The sequence below is a fragment of the Topomyia yanbarensis genome, chromosome 1, assembly GCF_030247195.1.
Source record: "Topomyia yanbarensis strain Yona2022 chromosome 1, ASM3024719v1, whole genome shotgun sequence".
Classification (NCBI taxonomy): Eukaryota; Metazoa; Arthropoda; class Insecta; order Diptera; family Culicidae; genus Topomyia; species Topomyia yanbarensis.
Window position 1 is genome coordinate 22,428,975 of NC_080670.1, and position 21,931 is coordinate 22,450,905.

The 21,931-nt window shown below is 37.6% G+C and overlaps 1 protein-coding gene across 4 annotated transcripts in view; it reads left to right on the forward strand.

Annotated features, from left to right (window-relative positions):
• Positions 1-21,931, forward strand: part of LOC131677089 (sodium-independent sulfate anion transporter) — a 58,132-nt gene that overhangs the window by 16,726 nt on the left and 19,475 nt on the right. The window lies entirely within an intron of this gene.

The following is a 21,931-nucleotide window of genomic DNA, read 5'->3' on the forward strand; positions in this document are numbered from 1 at the left end:
ACTCGTCACGTGATGTGTGCCCGTTTTGTTGTTCATCGATACCGTGCGTCTCGGGGACGTAGCAATCCGGTTCAATCAACCTTGCCATGTTACTCCCGTCCGTCCAAGACAAGGTAGTTCTTGTCAGTTTGAATTGTATCAACAATTGGAAATTCGCCGGATCGACAAGATCGTTTGCCACCAAGACGCTTCGAACGAAGAAACACAATGCAAAGTTTGTCATTTCGGTTCAACTGATCAGTGTAATACAATACACAAGTCTTCCACGTCGATAAATCTTGTGCTAAGGGCACATCTTTACATTTCTTTGTCACGTGCCTATAATACCCAAGAGATCTCTCTATGTTCCGTTGTTTCGGTGCGACATGTGCGGAAACCGTAAAGTTGCACTGGTTGAAGGTTGTTCCGGATGCTTTTGGGTATCTCACGACATCGTTATACCGGATCGGGTTTGCCGATAGCCGCCGGGCAGCGATAAATTTCCGATCCGCATAGATCATATTTTAGTACATTTTACCCGATTTGCATGTCTCTATACACACCAAACGGAACGTGTAACGGTTTCGACTCGCACTCGTGTGTTCCAGTGCTCGGTGAGAATGAAGACTAATATGGTACCGTGATCGCGATTCGCGACAGTTAGTCTGGTTACGGAGCAATAAAACGTGTTGAATACTTCTACAATCTATCAGCAATCCGTATCGGTAAATCATTTGACGGAGGGATGTTCGGAATGTTGATCAAGTTACGATTGAGTTGTTTGACCCCAGAGTGATTGTGAGCCAAGTATACTAACGCTGAACGGTGCGCTATACCTTATCGATCAAAGCAAAGTTATAAGCTACTATTTTTGCACAACTACCGCCTGACCTTTGATGTAACCGGTTGTACCGGTGCGCGGTGCGTTGCAGGCGTTGTTCATCAACTACACGTGGATAGCGCATTATAATACGGTTTATGCTACCTGTGCGTAATAAATGTGTGTGCAGCAGACAAGCGCGGTAATCAGCCGCGCGGAAGCGTTTGATGGATATCATTGTTTAAGTTGGCGCATATTTGTGTTTAGTTTTATGGGCATCTTGAAGCGGTTGAAAAAAAATGTGTTACTCTGGAGTGATTGCTTGGAACCCCTTAAGCCGCAGCTGTGTCATTGAACAGTCTAAATAAATTGAACCGACCGAATGGTTGAATTCCTTTCGTCCCGTCGTATACACAATAGAGAGGAAACCGTATCAAATCAGTTGGCGGTTGGAATGTTATAAACATTGAACTGTGCAAGCTCAATAAAGTATAGTCTACACCTGTTTACTAACACTGTTTGATGCGTTGGCGATGACGCGAAAATATACAGGGTGTTTAGTTCGGTATGAAGAATTTCATGATGTTTGATATATGATCGTATTTGAAGAATGTGTATTACGATCAAAATATGGTCAAACAAGAATATGTGTAGTTAAATTGATTAGTTCTTTTTGATAAAAAAAAACAAATTATTTTTAATTTTACGGTTCAATTAGTATAAAAAACAGAAAATTCAACTAAGCTTCCTTTTGGTCGAATTCGAAGTTATTCTTTATATAATTTATTGTAACAATAACATGATAACTGATATTTTTGGCGAAAATCCGATTGTTGATTGTAAAGTGCAACGAATAAATAAATAAAAGCTCCTGGGACAGCAAAAGTTACCTGGTGAATGATGTGGAGAAAACCAGTACAAAGTTTCAGAAAGATTGGTTAAGTAGATTTTGAGCTATGATGTACACCGCTAAACGAGTTTTCGATGAGGCTCCTCCGAACATTCACTGTGACTCGCTCAATTTTCACTATTTTGTAATGAAAATTTGAGACAATATAATTAAATTGTGGCATCATTGTATGGAATTTAAGAGGGTCTTTTGGTCTTCCGATATTTTACTATAGTTTTTTACTCAACTCTTTTTCTTATAATTTTGAAATTTAATGCTTTTATTTATGTTCAATCTTGACCTTGAAATGCCTGTAATCACCACTAAAAAAGCATCCGACTTTGGCAAGCTTTCTCCGGTTCGAGTGGATGAAACTGGAAAAGCGATATTTCTATAATTGTGTTTCTGCATTGGCTATAGCCCGATAAGAGCATCTTCGAAAAAAGAAATATTTCACAAAAATATAATTGTTCAAAATAAAATAATCTGGCTTTCTAAATATTTTAGACTGAAGCTAGCCAAAACAATCAAAAGCACAAAAACCAACAGGTTTTAATCAAACTCTTCATAGGGCACATTTATAGTAATGTATAGATTACGAATATGTAAAAAAATGTATCCGCAATTTGTTTTTAAATGAGTCTTTTTTACCGAATTAACCTTGACAACCTACCCCCTCCAAATATCCTCTAAAATTCTTCTCAATCCCGACAGTTTTTTCTGTCCTTTTCTGGTTTCACTTGACTATGGTGATATACTTTCCGATTGGACGGAGTTCTGGTGCTGGGTGAATTCATGTTATTGGGCACTATCTACATGTTGTTGGTAGCATACTACTCCATGGCCTTTCTTCTATATTGGCAAGATACCAAATTGTATCAAAAGAATATGGAGCAATCGTGCTGCTTCAGCAAAGGTACACACCCGAAATCCAACGAGTTACCCTAATAAACATCTTATGATCTAAGAGCCTAACGACCTAGTCAGGGTATAATCCAAACAATATATGCAATCGTTGGACCATATAGGTTAAAGTTCGTGTATATTTTTTTATTAGAGTAGTTTCTATTACTTTGACGACGGATTGACGAATTTCGCGCTAAATCGTATTCAGAGTTGGTAGCACCCTCTCAGATTTTATTGAAACTTTCTGTACGTGAGAACTTGGTCACAAAAATCCACTTTGCATACTTCGTTCTTTTTTTCAAAAATGATATTGACTGTCTTTTGAAAAGGTTCAAACTTTTTTAACCATTTTTTTTAATTGGCTTTAGTCCAAAAATGACAAATCCTACAAAAAAAATGTTGTAGGAGTGATCTTCACAAAATTAGTTAAATTTTTGAATAAAAATATTGAAAAAATTCTTCATCGACTTCTACACTGAAAAAAATCGATTTTAAAAATTTCAAGTCGATTTACAAAAAAAAAAACACATCTTTGATTTGGACGAAATTTTGTTCCAGGATAGGTAATTATGTTCCGTACCTACCGTCAAAAATTCAAGTTGGACACTTTTAAGGAAAAAAAGTTATTTAAAAAAAACTTTTCCTTGTCCAAACTGAATTTAGTTTATCAGTGTATCGAAAACTAAACCAATGAAAGTCATAATCATCTCAGAATCCAATTTCCCAACTGCTAGTTGCCTGATACATGCAAAAAGTATCAGTAACGAATATGGTATATATTCACAACAAACTTGAATGAAGGCGAAGTTGATGAGCCATTTAACATCATCGATATATGCGAAATTCAACTAAATACCGCTTGACCGTGTACGAAAAAGTATCTTGTCTATGTATCCGCCCGGGAGGTAGAGATTGATGGTGTAGTCTCCAACACGGGCCTTAATTGCGAAGTATAGAGTCCGCTTCTTCAAGAACCCTTTGTTTCAGCCAGTGAAAATTCTGGTTCGCAAGGAGTAGTTGAAAACAACTTAGTTTCCATCAGTCTCATTTCGAACCTTTCGCCGAATCTGCTCTTCCAAACTTTGATCTTTTGGGCAGGACTGGTCTACCTGTTCGCCTTTTTGTGCCGCGAGGCATGAGCTTCCGTTGTTGCAAATAATTGGGCCTATAGCAACTTATTGTAGAAACAAGGCACGCTGTGGAAAGTGCTGTGAAAAATGCATATAAGTTATGTGGGGACAACATGAAACATTCTTTTAAGGAACGCTCCGATAATGCAAAAGAGCGCTACGCCAACGACAACGACTAATTTCTACGTTTCCTTGTACACTAAAGAGCGCGAGTGACAATCCCATTGTGGGAACATCTTCTAATGTGCCTATAAATTTCCGAAAGAGGAAAATCAGTTTTCTCTCCTAAGCTTCCTCGTAAAGGCCTGAGAGTGTCCCCTGAAGGGTGCTGTTTGTAACCCGTCAGGGTAACAATGTAGTACTGGGTGGAAATATACCTTTTTTGCTTTTTGACTATACACTCCGTAGAGTGTATTTGTTTACAAAAATTATGCTTTGTACCGTTCACACTAAAGTTGTAAATTTTTGTTCATTTTCTCGTTTGTGAACGGTTTTGTTTGTGCAGATAGATGTAGTAATTTTTGTTGTACATTTGTATATAAGAAACATAGGGTTTAGGTAGGTCACCGCTCTCTTCTCGCTGTAAAAGTGATTGCTAATTATGCTGCCAGGGAGATGACAGTTATGCGGCGGTGCGGTTTTGTGGTGATGGTGTTTGTTTTGGTGGAGTGAAAAAGGGGGCCATCGAGATAGGGCAGATAGTGACGGACCACGGCATCGATCAGACGCCCGATCAGTTTTTTTTTTATTTTCGGGACAGTTTCCCGCCACTAGGAAATTATTTCAGTGCGCGCGTGCGACGGCAAGCTAAAACCGTCCAAAGCGCCGGCCGTGGTTCGGGCATTAGTGAAGTGTACGGTGTCGGTTCGCCAATAGGGGTAAGCTAAGTGTAAAGGAGTGCTTTCGCTTCCCCGGCTAAACAATAAGGAACCACGACATCGACCGTTCTCGCTATAGAGGATAAGTCGAACGAGCCTAGCTCTCCTCTATTGCTAATAGCCAAGGAGAACGAAGCAGGGCGGACAAAGGTTCCCCCTGGGAAGTTTACTGCGGTAACTTCCGGGATCGTTTACGGCGAGTAGACGATCCGGCGATTCGTCGCCAACGTCGCTAGGGAGGTTCCAACAAAGGAGCCAAGCTCACCTCCCTAGCTAAACGCCAAGGACCGCTCCCGGAGCAGCCAACGGAACCCAGACGAGTACGTGGCCGTTGTTGTCCCGGCCTGCCGGAAAGAAACCGCCCGCCTTCCCTTCACCAGCAGCATTGGGATCTCGCATCAGCAGTAGTGAAGGAGAGTTGGTGAAAATAAACGGTAAAGTTAAATTTAATTTGTTTGTTTACTTTTTGTTGTGAAACGAAAATCCGCAATTCTGTAGAAGCACCTAGGCCGCCCTGAAAAGAAGGGTACGCCGGGCAAACAAGAACCCGAGTAGTGGGCAAACCCCTACTTACATGTTATAAAACCGAAGACTTGGTATTTAGATCCAGAAAACTATCTGCGGACTATCGGCTCGGATGCGTGGATTCAAACCATAGGTATTGCTTCCCGTGCTTTTGACGTCTGGATAGAAAAGAGATTTCAGCTCAACGCGGCGCGCAATTCTCGCTAGTATTTCGAATCGGTTTTTGTCTGACTGTGTTTTAAAACTAGCTGAGTGTTAGCCGATTTCCAAAAAAGATCCGAAGCGTTGAAATGAATTGAAGAAGTATTGATGAAACGCTCATATTCCACATAAGTGTGACACAGAGAGGATTGGAATGTGTTGATGTGCCATTTAGAATTTTTTGCACCACTCTCAAGGCCTGAAATTGAGCTACTTCTTGGGGAATGAATTACAAAGTATCTACTAAATAGATTCCGCATTTTTGTTTTTTATTATGAAGCTAGTCAATTCATTACATTGATGTTGAAACTGCTGCAGAGTAAGGTTTTGCATAAAAGTAAAGTTATATTTTTTTTTAAATTATTCAGTAAATAGGTTTCCCGAGTACGATTTGCGAAGTTTTATTTTATTCCATTCTTATAGTCTCTAATATGACACAAAATTACTCAAAAATTTAAAAAAAATGACAAATCGTTGCATACATTTTTCAATTCGCAAAACAAAAAAAACTCGGAAAAACATAGTTAACGTAACTATGATTATCAATTTTTTGGCCAGCAGTCTACTTAAGCGGAATCCATGCAGTTTCAACATCAATGTAGTCGATGACGTTTCAAGGTCGCCAAATTAAAATTCAAATTTAAGACAAAAAATGTAGCTTAAGAATTAAAAATCTATTCAGTAGATACTTTGAAGTTTATTCCCAAAAAAACAGCTCAATTTCGGGCCTCGAGAGTAAAGGACTTTACCGTCTTGATATAAGGGCATTTTTAGTCCTAGTTTTGGATGTAGCAGACGAGTTTCCATGCACTCGTTCACGTGAATTCACTGGTTAATGGTTCCAGTTTCAATGAAAATGTCACTTTTCAAGCCACAGGTACAGAAGCCTGCCAAATCAGACGTTTCTTAGCGAACTTCGGCAGTTGCATGTTTAAAAATATCCTCCACCTACCCTCTTTTGGTCGCCGTTTAAACGTTAGACTGCTTTTAACGTTTTGGTCAACTTGGCGTTCGAGTAGTTTGGATTTTCGTGACGGGCGAGCAAAATTTTGATTCGTTGCTCCTCCTGAGTAGGACAGAAATGACAACAACTCTTTATCGTATAATTACATTTCATCCGAATTATTTATGTATATCGGTATCTGAGCCACCCAAGCGAGACAGTATGTATCTATCGTGTTCATCCAGTGCTAAATTCAGCACATTCCAAATTGATTAACACGTTGAATTAGCCTCAGTTATTTTTTATAGCGTCAATCGAGCCGGAACCGCTTTGACCGAAATACCTATTGCGCGTTTTCTGTCGCTTTTTTCAAAGATGCGCCACAAATAACAGACATTCAGGCTAGAGCAAAATTTATTTAAAAATCTGTGTAAACTTCCAAATTAATAAACGTTGAAAATTAGTGTTTCATTATTGCCATGTACGCATATACTCTTTGCTACATACGTTTGACAGCTGGACTCTAACTGCATTGTATCGATCACTGCGCCACCTACAAACGTCCGACAAACGTGCTCCGGAACGTCCGATACGGTTCCACACATTTCGAATCGAGTCTAATCGTCTAATATCTGTGGACGTACCTAATCTGAAATAGGACAACATGCTAATCAGTTTATCACACATACATGTGATTTATTCGTTGGGACTGTTTCTACACGACTCTTCAAAGCCTGGTTGAGAGTATATCGGCTATAATCATTGTCTGGCCGGAACAACATCCTGTCCGCGGTGTTGATTTGTCAGTTCGTCTAAAATGCTTTATTTTCCCGTAATAAAATCACAGAGAACAGACATCCATGATCGAACAAAAATATTTAAAAAACGTGTGTAAACATTTGAAATAATATACGATAAACACACACGCCGCCACGCCAACCTATCCCAACTATCCGTCAAATCCATTCCGGAACCGGTTCGAAATCCTGAATAGATTCAGTATGGAATCTTGCTCAAAGAAAACAACCGATTCCGTCTCTATCGGTTGCTGCATTTGAACTGGGATTCATGCTGGAAGTTCGAACCGGTTCCGGACTAGTTTGACTGGGTAGAGGAATAACCGCTGTCAATTCTGTCGAACTCAGCCACAAAAAAACATGTCGACAGTAGCGCACCTGGTTTGGATATCCCAACTACCTCCGAAACCGTTAGAGATTTTACACAATGCTGAATGCTGAAGATGGACGTCTGTTCTCTGTGATAAAATATTCCAATAATGTGGTGTAGTAAATATAAATATGATGTGCTTTCCCAAAAAAAAAAAAATGCAAAAAAATATTTTGTTAAATACGGTTTTGATTTGATTAGCGCTATAACTCTAATTGGGGTCAATTTTATATATAAATTTATTTTTTTCAGCCCAGAATTTAGCACCATGTGAAACAGTATAACAGATGCAATCGCAGATGGTCGTCTGAGGTACCGCGTTAGGAGTAATATTGGCGAAACGTACTGAATCTGTAAAAAAACTGGACGGGAACTCTGTTTTCTTTATCAATTGGGTCATTAAGCCATATGCAGTTTTTGGTTTTTTCCGATGCAGCTGAAGTTGGAGATACGTAGTCGAACTCTTTTTTCGCTTTTTTGTACGCAAAATAACCAATAAAAAATATTTTATGAAATTGAATTATCACGACCACACCTTCCATTGAACTACCTTGATCTTTATCCTTTTGCTGAGATAACTATCAAAAGTGCTAACCCATGTGGCTAAATTCACTTTCCAATAAGACCGATAGTGTCAAACGAGGACGTGTTTACATTTACATTTTTTTATTTAGAAAGATGAGCTGTATCGTTTTTATTAATAAAATAAGAATTTTATTCACACAATTGTTGTTCATGAATTATAGGACCGGTGGAAAATTGGATTAGCTCACCAGGGTATTTATAATTCCTGTATCTTGCTTTGTAGTAGCTGCTGTAATGATCGAATCTTTAAATGCCATACGCTCATCTTTTCAATTTATATTAAGGTAACATTATTCGCGATCTTCACGGCGGGGGTTCAATCGGGCAGTACCAAGGTTAAGTTCGTGGTTGCTTCGGTTGATTAACTGTGGGAAAACAATGCAGCTAATCGGTTTGATTGCCTATATAGTACTTTATTGTAAACAAAGCGATTGCGGTTCAGGTTTGATGAGACGAGAAGATTCAACCGTTAGCGGAGAAATGTTTGGATCACGTGAGAACGAAATGAGATTTTATCGGTGATGATCCGAAATAGTATTTTGTGGCTTTCACAGATAACATACTAACAGAAGGTGCAGGCACAGAGAACAGACATCCATGACCGAACAAATATATTAATAAAACTTGTGCAAACATTTGAATGAATATACGTTAAACACTAGCGCCACCAAACCAGCTTACCCCAACTACCCGTCAAACCCGTTCCGGAACCGGTTCGGAATCCTGAATGGATCACTATGGATTCCAGCTTAAAGGAAGCAACCGATTCCGACTCAATCGGTTAATACATTTGAGCTGGAATCCATTCTGAATCCACTGAATCGGTTTCGGAATGGTTTGACTGAGTAGAGGCATAACCGCTGTCAATTCAGTCGAACTTAGCCACTAAAAAAACAAGACAACAGTAGCGCACCTGGTGGAGAAATCCCAACTACCTTCGAAAACGTCAGGGATTTTTACACAAGTTGAATGCTGAAGATGGACATAGTGTTCTCTGTAGTGTAGGCTTGACAAATAAGAACTTTTTTCTGCAAACTCTAATGCCGGTTATGTTCGACCCTGAAACTGAGACAGATTTTAACCGTAAGCGCTGTCAGTTCATTATCTCTATTGTCACGTGTCAGTTACCTAATTCTAATGAGTTTTTTCTTTTGATATTCGACGAATTCCCAGCCACACAAACCACATCATCTCCGCGAAAAAAGTGATTAGACCGCTGCGGTAACAACAGATCGCAATAGCCGTTGCGGTGAAAGCCTGTTTAAATCACTTGCGCACCGTCAATGCCAATCCATATAGCGCTGTACGGTTTACGTGAGCCGTTTCGATGATGAACCGAGCGGTCAGATAGCCAAGATTTAATTTAATCGTATAATACGCAAAGCACGTGACGATGGTTATCCCCATTAAGCAAATATATAGAGTTTACGACGAAGGAAAGTCAAAGATCCAAGTACACTATAGCACGTCATGGAAGCCGGTTTTTTTTGTTGCATGGGGAAATGGAAATTCAGCGGAACTGAGCTGAGTGTGGTCCCCGTCAATAGACTGCTTACCGGTGAATCATACAGCGACGCCGCCACCGCCGCCGGCGTGCCGGTTTTGTGCGGTTGAAGAGCTCAGTCAGATGCACAAACGCGCTTCCATAAGCACATGCAGCCTCCTGCTGAGACGTCGTTCGCGTCGTTTTGATATGGATAATTAGTAATTACACCGTTCTTCAAATTCATTATCTGGAATCGATTCACTACCGAGTCAATTATCATCGATATTTAACCTTCGCCTGTGCGAAGTGTTACTTTATTATTTTCACGGTTATTGTGTAGTTGAGAGATCGATGCGCCAAATTTGTGCATTTCGGACGGCAAACGAGGTCGAGAATAAGCGAAGAACTTTTGAGCTTCCAGTTAGGTGTAATGACAGTCGCTTTACTTTTTGTCCAATTGCAAGTCAAAGTTGTTTGTTTTTTTTTGCGCAGGTGTTATTTATTTATTATGTGATTGTAACAAAGATGGATGCTTTAAAGCTGGAATGTACATTCGAATGAATCACTGACATTATCATTGGCAAAAACAGGGTTCACATACAGGTTTGTTAGGTAGCCTAGCTTGAGGCAAAACAAATAAAAAGCATGTGTTTTTACGGGAAATAGATTTTGTGTTTCGTTTCACGTCATATTTCGCGGTGTCGTTAGGCCAACTGGAATTCAATGGCTTCCTCGTTTGCTTGTTTCATTTTGATGTTGTCACCATATGCAAAGTAATCTCGCTTGTATGAGAACCGTGATTAAAATGAACAGTTATTTAAACTATGGTAATGTGGGTTGAATTCAAAATTATCATCAATTTAGTATATGAAATACACAATTCCAGGATAAAGAGCTCTGCCAAATGTTTTAAAAGAAAACCTATATACATTTCAGATGGTAACGTGACGGTTCCCAATGGAGCTTGACATTTGCCGCAAGCTGATGATGACTACACTATGTTCCCTGACATTAGCGGTTAGAAGTCGAATGTAGCTTACTATTGAAACTTGCCGGAATTCCCAATTCGAATTCTGCCAGAAGGTTTTTGCTTATCCGAAATCTGAGACATCATTGGGGTACTCGTGACAAAACGTGTTTTGTATGAACGCTAAGTATGAAGAAGTCGTTTTGATTAGGTTGTACACTCCCACCCGCACACCTTAGGTTTTGTTTTTAGGCCATTCAAGGCCGCTGAGAAGTCTTGAATTTAATAGAATTTAAAGCAGGGGAAAGACATTTAATAAAGTGACGAACACGTTCTCTGTTGGTTGATTTCAGGGAATTCGTTTCAAATGTGTCAAGTTTATTCAGATTAGAGCACTGAGCCCATTTTCACCGTATTGATTTTCATTGCTACCGACTTGAACCTGTTAGTTGGAGCAGCATTCAACATTGTATTTTTTATTGCCATAATGAGTAAAGTTAAGTTTAATTTTTATTCAATACGGTCGAGTTTCCGTGAAGTGCAATACCTTTTGACGGTGAAAATGCAATTAAGTCATTTCCGCAATGCCGTATTAATATCATTCAATACGTTAAAGCAAGCCGAACTATTCGTTTTGCGGGACATCTTAAAACACGTAGCTGAAATAGACAACGTTGCAATTAAGATTCGCTTATAAATAGAAAATGACTACCTAGAGGTAATACTACGTGACCTACCACCTCCTGAGTTAATTGCAAAATCCACTCAAGTTTTTTTACGCGGGAGATACAGGCCGCGTAAATGAAAACCGCGTAAATTTAAAAATTCGCCTAAATGAAGACCGCGTAAATTTAAGAATCCGCGTTAATGGATACAGCATAAATTCAAAAATCCGCGTAAATGCAAACCGCCTAAATTCAAAAATCCACGTAAACAAAACGTGTAAAAATACCGCGCAAAAAAACGCGTAAAAAACCAGAGTGTATATGTGACAAGACGGAGAAGCACAATTCGTTACACCTGATACTCGGAGAAACTTCTTTCCGGGTATTTCTAACAATGTTCTTGTGGTGAGGATGCGGATCAAAAAACCTATTCCCTTCTACTTGCTTATAAAACTCACTTCACGCAAACTAAAAGAAGACCTACAGTGCGTGACGTTGTCAAAGGTGAAAATGGATCACAGTGGCAGTGATCCATGTCCAACTATGAGCTTCAGCTTAAGCTTGTGCGACCACCCCTGGCTGCTACTCCGCTATCGATCTGGAGTAACTGAAGTTGTACAGGGAATCAGTAGATAATTATGCTTGGGAGTAGCGAAACATCTTTCAATGTGAAACTCCTGCAAATCCTGAAGTGTTTATTGATCAATACTGGCGCCGGCCAGGCCCGAACGTAGATCGCAGAAGGAAAGGGAAGGAATGTTAGTCCAATACTTGCTTTTGCTAGAGGCCGTCTATACTACTACGCACTCCACACGTATCACAAGAGGATGATATTTGTTAGTAAGTATAGAAGTTGAATTCTACTTTTTCATGATCGACGCCAGAGAGCTGACTCCACTATCTGGACTAGATGTCGATCCATCAACTCATGGACCAGGGACCAACGGCTTTACTTCCCTTCCGAAGCAGTGATCCACCTCCAACTATGCACATCATACTAAAAATGTGGTACTGATAACGTTCAATATGCTATCCGATGCAGAATACTGTATTGTGATGAATAACTAGCAACGTGATGTCGATTACAACTAGATTCCCGTCTATATGGACACTAGAGGGCCCAGAAAAATAAAGAATTTTTGAAAACTCGCTCGGCCCACCATTGAGTCAGTTCCTAGTCCCACCAAGAGTACTTGCTCCAAATTTGAAGCAAATCGGACAAGTCTAGCTACCGGACCAACGTGCCTGAAGTTTGTATGGGATTTTTCGACAATTTACATGGAGAAAACCCACTAAAACACGAAAATTTGTAGGTACATTCCCAGACTCGGGGCTGTGTTAAAAATTCGTAATGTTTTGAATAATACATCATACATCATTTTGATTATAGTTTACTGTCATAAAACATAACTTCCGAACTTCTGTTTTATATCCTATTGCCGTCGATTAACGAACTCATGCATATGCAAGATAAAAGTGTAATTACAGCGATTCGTTTTATTATAATTCAAAAAACCCACTAGCTCGCATTTTCACCGCTAGGTAGCACTGTATGCATCGTATTATCACTGTAAGTAAAATAAGAAAGATAATTTAATTGTCTACAACTTTGTCGAAGACTGCTAGTCAATCCGGCTTTGCTGAAAGAATTTATTAAACTTTTAGCGAAGTGATGTCTGAGTCAGTTTTGCATGGGGCCTAGCAGTACATGGTAGTGTATCAGTACTAAGTTCTAACAAACTAAACATTTTACGAATACGAATTATGTTTTGAATACGAATTATGTTTTGGTTAGAAAATTTTAGTTCCACCTGTAACCGCATAGATGGCGCCAACACTAGCTTTTCAACGGAGAGAGATAAAATATCGAGATGTTTGGAAGAATTACTGAAAAAGGCTTGTTCTACAACTTTGTAGAAGACACCTAATTTCTATCTCTCTCCGTTGAAAAGTTAGTGTTGGCGCCATCTATGCGGTCACAGGTGGAACTAAAATTTTCTAACCAAAACAGAACTTGTATTATGTACTACAATTCTTCCGAACATACTATTGAGCTAGATCTAACCATTATTCCACAAAATGTTTAGTTTGTTAGAACCTAGTACTGATACACTACCATGCACTGCTAGGCCCCATGCAAAACTGACTCAGACATCACTTCGTTAAAAGTTTAATAACTTTCGGATCGCTTTGCAGTCTTCAACAAAGTTGTGGATAATAGAATTATCTTCTTAAGTTTCACTTTTGGTGATAATCTGATGTATACAGTGCCACCTAGCGGGGAAAATGTGCGAAAGTGGGTTTTCTCCATGTAAATTGTCGAAAAATCCCATACAAACTTCAAGCACGTTGGTCCGGTAGCTAGACTTGTTCGATTTGGCTCAAATTTGGAGCAGACACTCCTGGTGGGACCATGAATCGACTCAGGTGTGGGCCGATGGGGGTCATTTTTTTCTGTCACTCTAATGGACACGGATATAGCGCTCGCCTGGATGATTTGGTCCCACGCGCTAGCTCCGAGTACATTAAAAAAAGTCGAAATACTGAGAAGAGGAATCCGAATGACATTTTTTCCCTGGCATCCTCAACGGGGTTCGTGTGGTTAGAATGCAGCTGCACTATGCTATTCCATCTTACTTGACTTTCGAAGCTTTCAAGAGGAATCCCAATAGTTCAGTGACATATGTAGCAAAAAGCATTGGTGTTGCATTTACAGCAATGAAGCATTTTATCGCATTCTACGAACGGCTCATTTAAGACTGTTAACTTTACATTATTTAAAGCGTCGTGGTTACTTGAGCATTACGGTAAACCATACGCTAAAACAACTGAAAAAATCATCTACTACGACCAACACCATCAAACAGTTTTCGACATCTCCTGATACACCACGGACAGCCGACCAAAAAATAAATGCCGGACAAACAATATTTCACGGTATCCCTAAGCCAATAGTTACTTACCTAGGGAAGATATGAACAAGAAAGTAGAAGACTATAGACAGTCACTCGAAAACGCAGAAAGCACCAAACATGTAACAGCGAAAATCAAAGCCCTAGCGACGATGACATGGACACACATGCACATAAGCGAGGAAGAAGGCAGACGGAATGATCAACTAATGGCAGAGGGTAAACCTGATCATTGTTCACCACCAAGACAGAAAATTAACACAAGAAGCGGAACGCTCAGGATGCTCGATATTTTTTGTTTATTTTGAAATGTATATTATTTTAAAAAAGACGAATGACCGTCGAGGTTAAAGCCTTAATAAATAACAAAATATTGAATTCTTCCAGCATCACAGTGGCACCTGCAACAATCTCGCCACAATACTAATAGGCAGTCTGTTTTATGCACATCAGTGTAGTAACGTAACATGTTCAGTTTGCGTAGAATTTTGGTCATTCCTGCGTAAGCAATTCCTTTCTTTTTATCGATACCCAGTAATTTTAATTTTTAACTTTCAACGTGATGAAAACTTTAGTCATCTCAGTTCAGCCTAACTAGATCAATTCGAGTGAATTTTACTCCAAAAACAATTTTTAACTAGATCAATTTTATTATAAACTGCATTTACCATTTTATTTCATTAATTTATTATCAATCTGTCTGGAAAATATTTGGCATGAAAGATGCTTTTCTCCAATAATCGTACGTGTGCTCTCTTTATAAATGTGTATTAGATATAATTGCTTTTATGATTGTTTTATTTTGAATTAGTCATCAGATCGTTTGCGTGTACAAAAAAAACATTGAAAATTATTTATGATTATCAGGAAATGCGGGTGATCAACTAGCCCGGTCTAGGCGGTCTTGCCTCTCGTTCCCTTACTACGAACCAGTAGAGTACCATCAGTTGGCTCAGACGACAACAAACATGGAGAGCTAGGTACAGTGAGCAAAATACGCGATAAACATGTGAAATTAGCGTTTCCCTGCCTGTCAACGCCATTGTCAGGGCGTCAGCCTGAAACTAAACAGTATGTATGCGAATGTTTTTTGTTGACGTTTTCAAGTATTCTGGTGTGAACCAGTTTTCTTCTTGGCTTCTAGGAATCAAAACAACCATTAGATAGATAAAGGTAGATAAAATTTTTTCTATTGGAAAATAACGGTTTATTAAAATTGTTGTTACGGTTGACTGTGTTTGAAGAAAATATGTGTAAACATACCCAGTTGAACCTATTAATTAACTGGTTCGGAATCCTGAATAGATTCCAACGCAAATGCAACAATCGAACTCGACTCAATCGGTTTTTGCATTTGAGTTGGAATCCATACTGAATCCATTCAAAATTTCGAGTATGTTTTTACCAAAACACGAAAATTTGTAGGTACATTCCCAGACTCGGGGCTGTGTTAAAAAATTCGTAATGTTTTGAATAATACATCATACATCATTTTGATTATAGTTTACTGTCATAAAACATAACTTCCGAACTTCTGTTTTATATCCTATTACCGTCGATTAACGAACTCATGCATATGCAAGATAAAAGTGTAATTACAGCGATTCGTTTTATTATAATTCAAAAGTGTCAACTAACCCAATAAACCAACAAACAAAACATTTGCATAAATGGTAGTGATTAAACCGATTCTCTAACGCAGTATACTTTAAGGATACAATGGAAGATTAGCGAAAATGGCTAAAGCGTCACTTTTTGGCAATAATTTGCATTTCTCGTGAAACTTGTTCTTCAGCTCTTTATCATTAGTTTGAGTAGACGATCGGAAACACCCATCGAGACCAATTATAGTATGGATCAAGCCAATAGGGAGTCTCATTTCTACACTCGACAACCGCAGATTGGCGTTTACCTTAACGCTTTACCACGACTCTGCCTTTGATCTCCAGCTAAAGTCAACCCGGCTACCAATGGCTAATTTCCTATAATTGATACTACTAAACGTGTCAACTAAACTAACCGCTCTCACACCCGCTGCAATCAATTAACATTCAGTTACGGGTGTCGTTTCATATTGCAATATTCACTACATCAGCCGCAGCGCCATATTAACTGATACAGATTTTATGCTAAACGGACTCAGGTTGTCAAACCGGACATGATCGTGACTTGCAACCGGCTGATGCGAAATATTTGCCGGTGTTAAATCCGGATAAATCAAACCTTAGACCTATCGCACGTGTACCAGTTATCAGATATGATAGATTTAGCTGATGGTTCGCACATGGACGAGGAAAACTTTGCACGTGTCATTGGTACCCATAAAAACGAGTTTGTGGTAGAATGGAAAAGGAAATAGAAGTGGGTTGTCGGGTAAAACATCCACTTTGGCAGTAACCCCAATAAAGAAATATGATAGAACAAGTAATTCAATGACCGGGCTAATTAAACAACTAATTTGTCGAATTGGAATGATGCAACTATAGGCGATGATTTCGAATGAGAATTCACCAATCCATTATTAAGTATTTCCTGGATAACAAATCAATCACTAAATCCGTCGGCTGTGTGCATTTCCAATTCTAGCTTATTTACCCTTCGTTATAAATTACAAATATTTTCCACAGCCGAGCGCAACCCGCTCGACCCAAGACGCAGTGGATCAATTAATCTGTATTTGCCTAGAATAATAATAAAAATGATAATCATTTACACGATAAGCAAGCACCCGTGACGTGACTGAACAGCAGCAATATAAATTAGCCGATAAATAAATAGTAGAGCTGGGAAAGCTGATAGCAGACCTATGCATCACCGAAGGTTTGAATAAATCAAGATAAATAGATACACGTTGTTAAACTCACCCAGCAACCGGGCTGGGCAATTACGGCTGGAACAGTGTCCCAAAGAAACACTTCAATTGAATTAAACGTGACACGCCCGCAGTAAACCTCAATGCAATGACTGTTTTCCCGCCAACAGCAGGAACAGGATTGCGTAGCTAGGAAAGAGATAGTTTTCCTAGTCCGGTGAGGTCAATCGGTGATAGCTGGGTTAGTCATAATCAAACGGGTTTGGGCTTAGATTGAGCGGAGCCGGTGATGCAATTGCCAAGTAATTTCCCATTGTTACAATTTTATAGATGTTGAAGAGTGCTAGTCTAGGAAAAATCCTGTAAACGATATAGAATTTTTCGGCAGCCAATGTTGATGCTCTTACATAAAATATTATTATCCTATATCTATTGTTTTGAAGATGTCATGAGTTCTTTTTCTGATGGCTAACATATTTAAAGCATTCTGCGCGTCTATTTGTTTGTTTTGCAATACGAACTCATAGGTAGAGTTTTTTTTTCTGGAAGAACTAATTTTTAATCATTTTTTTCTATCGAGGTAGATTGATTCGAAAATCTTTTTAAAGCTAGGTACGGTGTCTCTGGTAGAACAATATTTAGACAAAAAAATCAGTTTCGCTGAAATATTCACTAATTGAATGCTTAGATACTCTTCTTTCATCTGAGACTAAATTTGAAATGTTCTATCCGGGGGTCTAGAACAATATTTTTTTTACATTTGGTGATTATTTTTGAAAATTGTGTTTCAATGAAAAGCTCTCAGAAGATATATCACTTTTAGGGGGATGGATCTTTGGACATACAGTATCAGAAGGAAGGGCTTGTTACGTTAATAAATATCTCCGAAGACACCAATGTCCGATATTTAGTCAATTTCGGGATGATTTAAATTTAAAATTTGAATAATATTTTTACTCGGGGCATTTTTTTGTCTCTGGCAGAACAATATTACCACAAACAAATCAATATCATTTAAGTACTCACTATCCGGAAACTTGCTTCTATTTTAAACAAGACAAGTTTTGAATTGTTTTCCTAAGTTTTTTTAATATGAAAAATAAATATCTATGTTTATACATCGTCGCTGTTGTGCTATCTTATGACAAACGCCATTTTGGGGTAAACTGAGTTAGATATGCCACATTACTCGTCTAACGAATCACTACAAGCTGGCGTTTCCAGAATTTTAAAATTTTGCTTGGTTACTAATATATAGAGAGAAAAGTCATTAGAAATTGTGAGTTTTTTGCTTGCTTCAAATCATTATATCTTGGGATTGGCTCAAGTTATAATGAAGTTTTAGTTGATTTTATTTATAAAAAAGTCGCAGGAACACAATGGCACAATAATTTTCAAAAGAAAAATACATGTATTGGGAGAAAAACGCAGTTTTAGCTTTAAACTAGAAATATTGCCTATTTGGCGACACTGTAACCAAAAATAACTATTTTTCTAGATTCCCTGACTCATTTCCTTCAAAATGCATCTAACCAATTGTTTATAGACCAAATTAAACCAAAGATATGAATAAAAGTTCATAAGTGGTGATTTTTTTCTATGGAAAATTTTCCATGCACGATTATGACACGTTATTCCATTTTTTTTCTGCAATACACACCTATGACACGTGTGAGTGCGACTTTTGTTTAATACAGAATTGGTAGAAACAACAATTGTCTTCTCTGAATTGTTTGTACCATTTATAAGTTTCATGATATTCAACCCCAAACTTTAAAAATCGTTTTTCTCGAAATGTGCAAAATGGCGCTTGTCATAACATAGCACAACAGCGACGACATAACACTTCATTACTCGTTTATATGTCGATATATGAAACTAACTTTTTTGTTGAAAATTGATGAATAATTAGTATCAGTAAAAAAAATCTTAGTTAATGATTTATTTGTGTGTTTTGAATTCAATTAGATATGTGTATGTATTGTTTAATACTTTAATTTAGAGCTTTTTTCACAAACGTGCATCCCTTTGAGCGAGAAGTCATTTTGATGTGTAGGGGAATTATGGTTAAAACCGACACCTTAAGCTTAACACTTTTTCTAAGTTGCCACAAAACCAATAAAATTATAATTTTTATGCAGAATTCTTCTTCAGAAAATTCTTAACAAGACTTAATTTTTTCAGCGCTTCAAAAAATTAATTTCATTAAAAAATATTGGTTGTAAAACTTGGAAAACAAAGTGTCTTTTTGTAAGCACTGCGGGTAAAACCGACACCCCATAGGGGTAAGATCGACACCCCCTTTAATTTATTTTCTCTCCACTTTATTAAAATCTTTATCTTTATTAAAAATGAGATATATGCGTGATTAATAAAGTGTGAGTATGTATGATGCAAATATGTGCTTTTTATTGCTTCATCATGTAGTGAGGGGAAGAAAGTTCGAAAGCGTAGTACTATAAATAAGAGTATTTTATGCTATAGGATTATTTATTGATATGAGTATTTCCAAATAATCCTTGCGCACATCATTGCAACCTCCAGTGTCATTTTATTTCATAAGAGAAGATTTTCAAGCGTTCTACGTTCTGCTAATTGAATTCATTCACTTATAAGTGACACACACACACACTTCTTAGTAAAACTATCTTTTTCAGATTTGATTTTTCGGACTCTGATCATCAACGATCTATTGGAGTATACATAATATCATTGTCTCATTGTGATAAAATTCGTCTATGACAAACCAAGAGAACACTAGAAATTCGGTTTGATGACCTTTTTGCAGAAATAGCAAAAGCTTCGTTAGAATCAGATAAGCAAAAATTCCAATTTTTGATTTTTAAAGAGTCTTACAAGAAATAAACACAATAAAAGTATTTCTGTGTATTTCTGCTAATACTATAGTGTTCTAATAGGCTAATTGAAGTGTCACAAAGATCCCCAGTATTTTGAAATGAATCGCAACTATACACAACCATCTTAACAGGGTGTCGGTTTTACCCTAACCATAGGGTGTCGGTTTTACCCCAACAGCGCACATTTTTTTATGAAAGCAATTAAAAATATTGAATTTCTCAAACTCGTCTTCAATGCACCTAGTTGATCATAGGACAGGCCGATAATAATAGGTACTGAAAAATGGGGTGATTTGAAAAGCTTTCGTTCGGTTAAAACCTTAAAATCTACCAACGAAATTTTACATCCAGACGAGTATGAACGCTGCTGTCGAATGTTTTGTTAATTTTTATGACATTCGGCGCACTAACGTAAATCCAATTTTTCTTCAAATGCTCTAAATAAACGTACTAATAATATTGTATCATTATGAAAAGAATAAAAATTTGATTTCGAGGAAAAGTTGTGGGGTGTCGGTTTTACCCACAGTGTCGGTTTTTCCCACAATTCCCCTACCAATTTCAATGATTAGTGTTTGTTGGTACATATATTATAAGTACATTGGTTTAATATCTGCTTCCTACTTCCATGGTAAGTGAGATGAAACTGTCTTTGTAGATTTATCTTCTGAAATTGGCTGGAATTTTGAATACTTTCTTTTCGGTTTTGCGATCAATGCACTAAATATTACTATATTTTGCCTTAAAAATGCTACGATATAGAAAACGTTACAATTTTTTAATTATCTACCAAGTTGTGAAAATATTCAAATATTTTTTTTTATTTATTTATTTTAGATAATTGAGTTTTTGGGCCAACATAGGGTTTAAACCTGTAATAATAACTTTTTAGAATTTCTTCACATCCGCAAAACAATACCCTTTTGTTTATATTTTATGATAATAGATTTTTTTTGTTCGGGACTCTTTTCCGACCCTTGTCTTGCTCAAAATTATATCATTTTTGGATTCCTCAGAACATTTTACCTTTATTTCATGTATTTAGATCCTTTGTTTCGTTGACTACTCAAATCAAAATACTTGATAAAGTGCACTTTAAAATTTCAATTTCCCCATATTAGCTATAATAGAATTGCTACTTTGAACCAGTAAACAATCCTTAAAACACCCTACCGCTTTCAAACATTGTTTCGCCTCCTCCAAATCGGATAGTATGAAATGATTTTGCGGAAAATATAATTTTCTGCTAAAATGTGGACCACTGCTCCTATGTGTTTTTAAAGGGAGAGTCTGTCGATCGCTCGATAGCTAAAATTGTTCGAAGAATCCATAGAACAATGATAGAATTTTGAATGTAACATTAGTTACAAAGAAACCCCGAGCAAAAATATATTCCGAAGAAAAATAAATTGAAGGAAACGATTTGTTTTGCAAAATTCAAGACCCCTTAATTCCAATGTGAAGCTGGCTAAATGGTGTCTTCGAAGCATTTCATTGTCCGTTCCTCTGACAGTGTGTGCTTACTGATTTAACCTCCTAAAAGGGAGATGGATGTTTTGAGCTATTCATTGGAAAATTACCTAAAAATTCATCAAAATGTTGAAAAAAATATAAATGCTCTAGACCCCCCGATAGAACATTTCAATGCTGAGATGAAAGAGGAGCATCTAAGCTTTCGATTAGTGAGTATTTTGGCGATACTGATTTTTTTGTTTAAATATTTTCTACCAGAGACACCGTGAGTATAATACTATGTTCAAAGTACAGAGTTAAAACATGTTATAATAATTAGCAACAAGAAAAACATCATCAAGATAGCGTTAAAACACGTTATAACTCATAGTGTGAACGTAGTATAAGCCTTTCTTTCTTTATTCAGTTTTTTACGTGCCATAATGGCGGCCAGTATCGTTCAGTTCGCAATATTTTAACAGTCCATTTATTGACAATAGTTGTTTACGTCATCTGCCCAGTCAGAGGAAGTCATCATTCGTTAGTCCAATGCGCTGGATGTTTAGGCAATGAACGCCCGAAATCCTTGCTGTCAGGCTGGCGTTAACGACTATTGTCAAAAAGGGCAATAAAACGTATTACGATTTAAACAATTTAGACCGCGAATATGGCACGTAAAAAACTGGATTGAAAGTGATATAACATTGTTGCCAATTTTTTGGTTGTTCTTTATTTGACTAGATTAAAAATCGATTG